The sequence below is a fragment of the Haemaphysalis longicornis genome, unplaced genomic scaffold (genome assembly GCF_048455015.1).
Source record: "Haemaphysalis longicornis isolate Haplotype H1 unplaced genomic scaffold, Haemaphysalis longicornis Haplotype H1 scaffold_1, whole genome shotgun sequence".
Taxonomy (NCBI): Eukaryota; Metazoa; Arthropoda; class Arachnida; order Ixodida; family Ixodidae; genus Haemaphysalis; species Haemaphysalis longicornis.
Window position 1 is genome coordinate 377,404,306 of NW_027526203.1, and position 9,161 is coordinate 377,413,466.

The 9,161-nt window shown below is 43.9% G+C and overlaps 1 long non-coding RNA gene across 3 annotated transcripts; it reads left to right on the forward strand.

Annotated features, from left to right (window-relative positions):
• The first annotated feature begins 3,268 nt into the window (after positions 1–3,268).
• Positions 3,269–5,529, forward strand: LOC144155135 (uncharacterized). 3 transcript variants are annotated; one of them, XR_013319513.1, is made up of 5 exons: positions 3,269–3,878; positions 4,823–4,949; positions 5,028–5,107; positions 5,163–5,243; positions 5,313–5,529. It is a non-coding gene; the product is annotated as an uncharacterized LOC144155135 (long non-coding RNA). The 3 variants fall into 3 exon arrangements; XR_013319514.1 differs by lacking the exon at positions 5,163–5,243 and having other exon boundaries at positions 3,292–3,878; XR_013319512.1 differs by lacking the exon at positions 5,313–5,529 and having other exon boundaries at positions 3,313–3,878; positions 5,028–5,167.
• The last annotated feature ends 3,632 nt before the right edge of the window (positions 5,530–9,161 follow it).

Genomic DNA, 9,161 nt, shown 5'->3' on the forward strand with positions numbered 1-9,161 from the left:
GGGAAAACAATTCCCAGTGATCATGCAATGCCCCTAATGCGAAACCGATCAGTTTTCATGATTGTGCTTTGTACGCCCAATGAGCGGTTAATCTTTTTATTATTACTATTTATTTATTTTTTGAGCTCAACAAACAACCTCCGTCTCGAGCCACGGCATCTGCGGCGCTTTTCAGCGCAAAACTCTCGTATAGCGTTTCGTGACGCCCGCACGCCCCCCTATAAAAGGGGCACTGCCGCTGCCAATTTTTGTGGGCGGCGACCATAGCCTCCTGCATTGCTTGGTCAAATGGTCAAATTGTAGCAGGGGTTGCTCTCGCCCGGCAAGAACATGAAACAGCCACCACAGCTTACTCTGAATAACGTTTTGCTTCAGTGAATACATTATGGTTTGATTCCTCGCAGCTGTGGCGTATAATAAGCTAAACTGGTTTAGCTTTTCTCGAGTGGTTGCTTATATCAATATACCGCTTATAACGAAATTTTTCGCCGTCTTGCTGACTTCGCTATAACGAGGGATTACTGTATCTGTATTCTACATGTTTCCTCTTAGTTTTACGGAATAGCAAGCTCAGTTTAAGCCAATCTTTGCAGCGCGTTATTTGTTTTCATCAGTAAACATGCAATAACAAGAAGTTTGTGTTCCCCCTCGCCCCCTACTTGTTGCTTATCCCTGCTCCATTTATATGTCCCATTTGAACTTCAGCCTTCGTAATATCGCTGAAAAACAGTCACTTTCAAAAGCAATCATGACTTTTCTATACTCGTCGTGCTAGTCGCACTTTTCTTATGGAGTTGAACAAATTTTTACTTTTTTTACGGTGAGGTGCCCACAATAATTTGAAGATATGACTCAACAACGAAGCACCTTATTTCTATACCCGTTTTTTTTCATTCACTTTTCCTAAAGGTATATACGCATACGACGTATACACGCAAAAATTTCTTGGCGGCGTGCATCTGACACATGAGTTTCTTGAGGACAGATTGGACTTACAATAACTCTAAGCGGCCGCTTTTGTTGGCTATGGACGCGTTTCCGTGAAGTCCAGTCCCCGCGAAATTTGTGAACGTGTGCAATGAAGCGTCGCTGTGCCACACCTAGTAAAAAGCCAATCAATTAGGCACGACAGTCACGCTCTGAAAAATCAATACCTGCAGTTTAATAAACTTAAATCCGTGTAAATGACCCCCAAATAATGACGTGTTTTAAGCAGAATTTCACTGATGTACGAAACCAACTTTTCCATTTTGCGAATGCGCTCTTATTGGAACATCCGTGCGCTCAACGGTTCGCACCAGCCCCTGCAGGCCGTGTCGCTCATGCAATTGGTATACCGATTGTCTCATCTTATAGTGTGATTTAGTTATTCTAGAAACCCACCACAGTGGCTGTTGTGCTAGCGCTGAGTCCAAGGATTGAGCCCGAGGACGCGGGCTCGATTGCAGGCCGCGGCAGCCGCTTTGTGTGTGTGTGTGTGTGTGTGTGTGTGTGTGTGTGTGTGTGTGTGTGTGTGTGTGTGTGTGTGGAGGCGAGAAGCGGAAATGCCCGTGTGTTCGGGATTTCGGTGCACGTTAATTAGATCCCCAGGTAGTCAAAATTAATCCGGAGCCCTCTACTACGGTGCGCCTCATCGCCTGTGTAGCGTCGGCGCATGAAACCTCATAATCAGTCAAATCAGATATTTTAGGGCGATTTTAACACATCATTAAACTTAAAGAGCAAAACACAGCTGCTGAGCACCGATAAAGCCGCGCAGCTTTCACCCTCAACTGCGCGTTGACACGTATGGCCAACTATCGGGCTGTTTTCGTGAGTCTTTTACAAATGCCACTCGGGTGCGTTTTTGTCCATGTGCATGCCGCATATATCCAGGAAACTGACCAAATGCACAGCGCCTGCTAATTAACCCAACGCGCGCGTGAAACGGACGGCGCAGCATTTCGACGTCGTGAGGCACGAATGAGAACTTGGGTTTCATTGCCGTGTGTTATTTTGCAATCATTATTTGCTGAATAAATAAACAAACTGGAATTTCAACAAGAAAATAGCTTTTTATTCCATCGTCAAATGGTATCTACTCCGACTTGGCTTCCTTTACGTTCCATAGCCGCTCACTTCACTATGACATCATACCGAAATTTAACGCGGCCTCTTTACAATGGAGATGTGTTCTTTTGGGAAACGTGCACCATATGGAAAGACAAAGTGATCGGGTATACGCCGTGTTTTTCATTCGACGTGTTGGCCGTATCTTTAAGAAGTTCGCGCACATTTCTTTCATAACTGCCTGAAAACAGCATCCAGAAATGACTGCCCAACTTTCCTTTCCTATTGTTAAAACATTGCGCGCCTTCCTTTGGTAGTAAACGGTTGCATTATAAAAAGGTAATCGTGCATCGACAAGGAAAATTTCCAGTTCCATTTTGCTAAGTTTTCACAAGCGACTCGCACTGTTAACTTTCTCTCTTAAAGGAGTACTGACACCAAATTTTTGCTTCATGTTTTTATTCGTTAGGTGTAATAGGTGTAATATTTGGTAAATGTTGCCGTGAATGGGTATTCTAGCGATTGCGCGATTACAATGGCGACCTTCGGAAGCCTATTTATGGCCCCTTTAAAGCATGCATGGCCGGGTTGTTTTATGTTGCCGCCTGTATATCCTTAAACAAAAATAATCTAGATAGAAGGCTCAAACATTGCCTTGTTGCTGGATCCTCATAATTGCTCGAAAAAATTAATTTACTGGAGAAATTTTATATGCAAGCTATATAAATTTCTGTGCATCATATGGGTGTGCGAGCCGTATACATGTCGCCAGCTAATTACATGTGTGTTTTCCCTTCATATATACATTGCCGCAGTAATTACGGTTGATTTATGAAATAGATTAAAGCCCAAAGTTCATGTACTTTAAATTGCCCCCTTCTTGTGACATTTAGTCACTGTTATAGCCCCTCTGATCAGCGAACGTTCCAACTAGTCCACACCTTGCACCTTTGTTTGAAATAGACAACATGAAGTGGGCTGTTTTATATTTCAACTTCCCCATAGACATTTCACCTACCTCGAGCGCCAAAGTCAGAGCACCATGATATTGTAACATATATGAAACAATAAAACAAAACAAAGACCTAACCCTGGTGTGACACCCATTTTCCAGGAGATACTGCCTGTACGAAAGCTCATTGGCCTATTTCAAGGATCTTTTCTCATTATACAAACGAACCTTCCAAGTAACCTGAACATTTTTGCTCTTGTTCCCTTCCAATAGCATTGCACACACTATCTTCAGATTTTTCCTGGTGTAATTTTTATTCGTAAGAGGTTCCAATGCATCGAACACTTGTCGCGTTCTGCTTGGCGCGAAACGAAATACAGCAGGGCACCAGGCGTTCTCGGAACCCCGCCTTTTTCCGAGACTTCAGCTGGGAATCAGGCACGCTGTCTCGCGCATTCCTTTCTTCCTGCATGCCTTATTTTTTGTTTTCGTCGACGCTCCGTCCCGTCCCGTCCCTTCTGTGTGTCGCGAAGGAAGTTTCAGCAGCCGAGCGCGAAGTGGGGGATGGCCGAAAAAAAAAAAAAAAGACTGAAAGAATAGGCTTTCGTCCTTGGCCAGCGTCCTACCCTCCTCTCATACGCGCACACGTGCGCGCCCCTCGCAGAGGGGTCCTCCCCTCATGCTCCTTTGCCACTGGCAGCCGGCGGTGGGTTGGGAAGAGTAGACGAAATGCGCGCGCTTTTTTCAGAAAGGAGCAGCCATAGTGACAATCAAACGGAATGGAGAAGGAACCATGTCATACGAAATATTGTTGTGTGGCCGCATGTTACGGCGAATATTTGCGGGCCGGCAAGTTCATAGCAACCGACCAGTGAAGGTAAGCGCTCGATTTTCTGAGCTCGCCTCGTTCTTTCGAATGCAGTTTACTTCGTAAAAGAGCGGGAACAAGATTGCCCTCCCGTTTCTAACTTCTAAGCATATCCTTGCTTTTGTGAATGCGTACGGTTGTAAAAGGGGAACACGTATTCACTTAAATTTTATGGAAAGAGTATAATGAGAAATCAGGTGGGCGCTCAGTAGTAGATTTTTTGTTATGATGCTGAAATCGAGTGTATATATGTTTTGCAAGAACCTTGATATGTACGATTGGCTTTTAATTTACTTCTCGCCGCAGCTGCTCACGAACGCGAAAAATACAACTAATAAATATAACTTTGTTATGTTTAATTTCACGCGAGTTTCGGCGGCATGCTGTAATAGCGTTGCAGTTAAGCCATATGTTATCAGCTGCTTATGCGAACCATCTTACGATGTAAAACAACGCCTGACGTCTTTGTAGTATTCACATATTTTCCATGTGAAAGGCTGGTCTACGTCGGATGCTTATAACTATAAAGAAAATAAATGACAAATAAAAATAAATAAAATGATCAAAAATAAATAAAAATAAGAAAATAAAACAGCTCAAGCCAGTTTTTAGCACATTTTTCGAGAGCAAAAGGTAAAATTAGGCAACCAAGAAAATACACGGTTGTAATTTCATCTAGTTGTGCATGTAATGTTTCCCTTCTTTACATTTGCCTGTTTACTAATTTTTGTTCGTTGCGTTTTTATGTTTATGGCCATTGAGGTAATTATCGTCCTCTTTCAATGATTGCCGACGTACCACGTCGTCATCAGTTGGTCTGCTTCTCTTGTTAATTGAAAATTCTCTGGCAAGCTGTCTGATCGAAGACTTTTCACTTAATTACTCAATGGCCTGGAAAGAAAGCTGTAAGGTATTTTATATAATTCAGTATTTTGTCCTTTTCTGTTTTCCAGGGATGCTTGAGAAACCAACTCAAGCGATGTGCGTCATAAAGTTGGCACGGGCATTAGAAAAAGTTAAACAAGCAAGACAAAGTGAAAAGTGAAGAGGCCTGTTTTGCTATAATATTCCTTCCTAAAGGTAAGGTTTTCTCTATTAGCTAAAATTTGCTTCACTTCAGTTTTCTGAACCACTTCTATACACTCTGTTTTGTTTCAGAAATACCTTATGATTTACCAGCACCACAACATTGACACACGAATAAGCTCATCTGGCAGCAAGCGTCATCCAAACTGCAGGTGAGCTTCTGAGCACCCTGTGTGTTAGAGCAATGCCATTTTGTTTGTTTTCCAGGAATGGCGGTCAAACCTCATTTGAAGTACAAGAAAATTGATGAGGCCATATTGTATGCCAAAAGTCCTGGTGTTCTGAGAGGTGAGACATTGTCTATGCTGTAACAACTTTGCAACTTCTCCTAAACTACAGCTTTTTTTCATTTCGCAGAAGCGTGGCAGTAACAGCCCCATGTTACTGGGTTCATGGCCGTCAAGTATGTCATCAAACTGACTTGTCAAGGCAGAAGAACAAGCAAGCCCAGGAGGAGAAAAACGAAGACAACGGCTGAAACAGCGTACTTGCGAAATTCAATTGCTTTAACACAATACGTATTCGGATCGATTGTTAATGGTAAAATAAAACGCACATGTTCTTTCATCTTAAAGAGTGTCAGTGTTGTTATTTACGCTAGCTGGCATGTTCCTTGCTTTAAAATTCCGCCATTTCTTAGTTTGTTATTTTGCCGGACTGCCTTAATTGTGTGTGTTGGTCAGTGTAGGGATCAAATGTATGAACATGCAGTCTAAAATGCCAGTTTATACCTTTCAGGAGTTTATGAGGACGAGGTTTGAAGTGCTCGCTTATCATGCAGTCAACAATCGTCTGTCTAGGAAAAAGTTAACTTATAATATTTTCATCTAGTTATTGTTGCATGTATATTAGATACATGTAACTGTAAGTTACCTGTACATTGCTGCAATATCATCGCTTCGTAAGAGAAACATTGCTTGAACGTCATATCAACAGTGCGCGGATGTGGCCCTCGTGGGGAAAAAACGTATCTGTAAAGTCGCGGTAACGTTGTAGGAAGCATCGCTTGAACATGATAGCGACGTTTTCTAAATGTTACCCGCACGTTGGAAAAATATAGCTGGAAAGTTACCGCAAAATTGTAGGAATGTTATTGCAACTTCATAAAAACATTGCTTGAACGTTGCAGCAACGTTCTTTGTATGCTAACTTCATGTTAAAAGTGTGGATCTAAAGTTGCTGCAAGATTGTAGCAATGTTATCACAACGTCCGAATGGTACAGGGATATGCTTAAATGTGGTATGCACGTTGCGAAAATGTAGCTGAAAAGTTGCTGCAATGTCATCAGAAAACGTCTCATAACGTTGTTCAAATGTGTCCCGCACGTGGCTGGAAGGTTGCTCCAAGAGTGTAGCAACGTTGACGAACGTCAGAAACAACGTTATCCAAACATTAAAACAACACCCTTAAAACGTTGCCCCCATGTTGGAGCAATGCTAATATCATGTTGACGCAATGTTTCTGGGAAACATTGCACTAACGTTAAAAAAAGCGGACATTAGCCACGTTTTGGCAACGTTAAGGGGAAACGTTGTGGAAATGTTCGGGCAACATTCTGTGCTACTAGGGTGTGTTTTGCGCAAAAGGGCAGGCTACACTTGTATGCGCACCACACAAACATTTGGTTGATTGGCGAGTATACACTCGAAGCAGGTCATCTGGGTGACGCAAAGGGTGTTAAGGGGCGACGATCCGCCATCGTACTACTTTATAGAGACCAGTTTAAGTTTAGGCCGAAGCTGTCTGTGATTTTGTTTAATAGTTGAGGGTTGCCCCTGACCCACTGGACATGTTCTAAAGAAGTCGTTGGGAGCTTTAGGACTGTAAGAGCTAGCCATCATGATCAGTTGAGTACCATATTTACATGATTGTAGGCCGACCTATTTCTTCAAATTTGAAAATTCGAAGTTGGGGTGCTCGACCTACAATCAAAACTGAAATTTGTACCACTGGTGATGACTAGCCAAACGAGTAATCGGGGACACAACGGCGTTGTTGAAACTGTGCGTTTGCTTTCTGACTCTACCTGTTGCGTATTGTAGTTATTCGGAATGCTTGTTCTCAATACTGTTTTTTTTTTTTTTTCGCTCTTACTTGGCGCATGGTCTTACTGGGCTTACTGGAATGCGCTCGCGTGTTCTGTGCTTTATTTTTTTTGACATGCAATGCTACATTTGAGTTGACCTACAATCGTGTGAATGCGGTAGCTTTATGAGAGGACGGACAAGACGGAAAAGAAGATAAGTAGACAAACACTTGCACTTTGTTTGCTTCTCTATCCTGGGCCTTTAACATATATTTCTTAGGTGGCAGAAACGTGACCCACCAAACGTTAAGAGACGGACAGACTTATTTTCTTGTTGGGTTCACATAGAAATGTTACGCATGCAAAGTGAACAAGATGAATTGATGCGACACCATGCCTGTTGAATAGTTGGTTAATTCCTACGATGAAGGGCAGGTGGAGGCTGGGCCCAAGCTAGCCTTCTTGACTGCCCTGTCAGGCAGACAAGGAGGCTAGCTTGGCCCTGGTCTCTTCAATTTGTCATTTTAGACTGCACAGAACTGCTCCCGAGTAGCTCCGTTTTTTTCCGGACTGGTAAATCGAGGAGACATTCCGCGGTAGTATACGGTGCTGTAGGTTTGATTCAGCCAGCCGTTCGATTCAACCTGCACCTCTTGAACCAGTTCACGGCAGTTCAGTGTCGGTTCCGCAATCATCCTGCATGAACATGCAACGGAACCTGAACTGCACTTTATTCTGCACCTGCACCGCCGGCGCCGCCGGTGTATCGAACGGAGTAGTTCATGTGGTCCAGGCGCTGCGAGCAGGCGAAGCAGCGAAGCGTTGCCATAGCAGCACTGCACAAACTGTTTTACGTGGTGCAGGTGGGTCAGGCATAGAACTAGTACTATTTCTTTCGAACGGATTTTTTTTTTTTCTTAGTTGGCCCGGCCGCCTGGCTTGCAACGTGCCTTCTCATGACCCCTGATGACAGTCAACAAAAAAGGCATCATTCCTTGTTCAGGCTTCATGAAGCTTTTAAAATTCCCGGCAAAGAAGCCTTTTATTAGCGATATTTTTGTGTTGGTTAAAATTCCTTAAATAGTCTTTCAAGATCAATAATTATGGTTTTTGTAGTCACAGTCAATTTTTGAGCTTGTCAGCGAGCCATGCCAAGTAAAAACGGAATGCTCCTCCGCGGTACTCCACTCAGTCCACTGCACCAGTGCTGCCACTGCTACTGATTTATCAGTAGATCTGCTGATGTTGTTCAATTTCTGCTGGTTTAGTGATAAGAGTGCAAAATCTACTGATTTTTTTGCTTTCTGCACATCAGGTTACCGAAAGCTACCACTATTTTGACCTCAGCTCGAGTTAATCGGGGCGTCGCCATTTTTCCTAGGACCTATTCTGATTGGCTCTTCGTCAAGAACTGAAAGCCAACCCCCCCAAAAATTGGCTCCAATTCAAGCTGGAAGGTGGTTGGAAAGCAAAGCTTTACACGACACCCAGAGCCATTGCCCATGAGATGTCACTTGAATTCACACACGTGGCTCTACAAAGAGTGAAACCAGAGATTTTGCCAGCCATTACTTTGAATTCGCGGGGGCGGGGACGGCGTCCCGAACGCAACAGCATCGTCGGCCACGGCCGGGCTAGAGCGGCGGACGCCGCCGCCCGCCGCTGTAGCTTGGCCGTGAGGGGGGGAGAAACAAAACGGAGAGGAGCGTCTTTCGGAGGGTGAGACAGCGGAACCTGCCATCCTGATGTGCTAGCTTGTGGCTACACCACCGCGCGACACAAGCGCAGACACCGAAACAATTCGGCGTGTGAGCTTAGTGATTCCCATTTATACCTATTTAAACTAGTTACTTTAGTAAGTTTGCAAATTGCGAGAAAGCTGAGGGAACTTTTACAATCGCTATTTATCAGAACCAGGTGCTTCTTTTTCTTTTTGTAATACCTCTTAAAACACAACCGAGTAGGTATTCATTAGAAAACGGAGTCCCATTCGGGGCAAGCTGTGCGCCAAAGGTAGCGTTTCTCTAGCGGCCAGATGTCCGTATGCGGTTCCCGCCCTGCAAACCAATCCTTAAAGTATGTTTGCCGTACGGCCACTTAATCACTTAATCCTGTCGGGTGTGGGTTACCCTGGTGGTGCTGTCGAACAATTAATCAAGCCATGCAAAGGCAGCGCGCA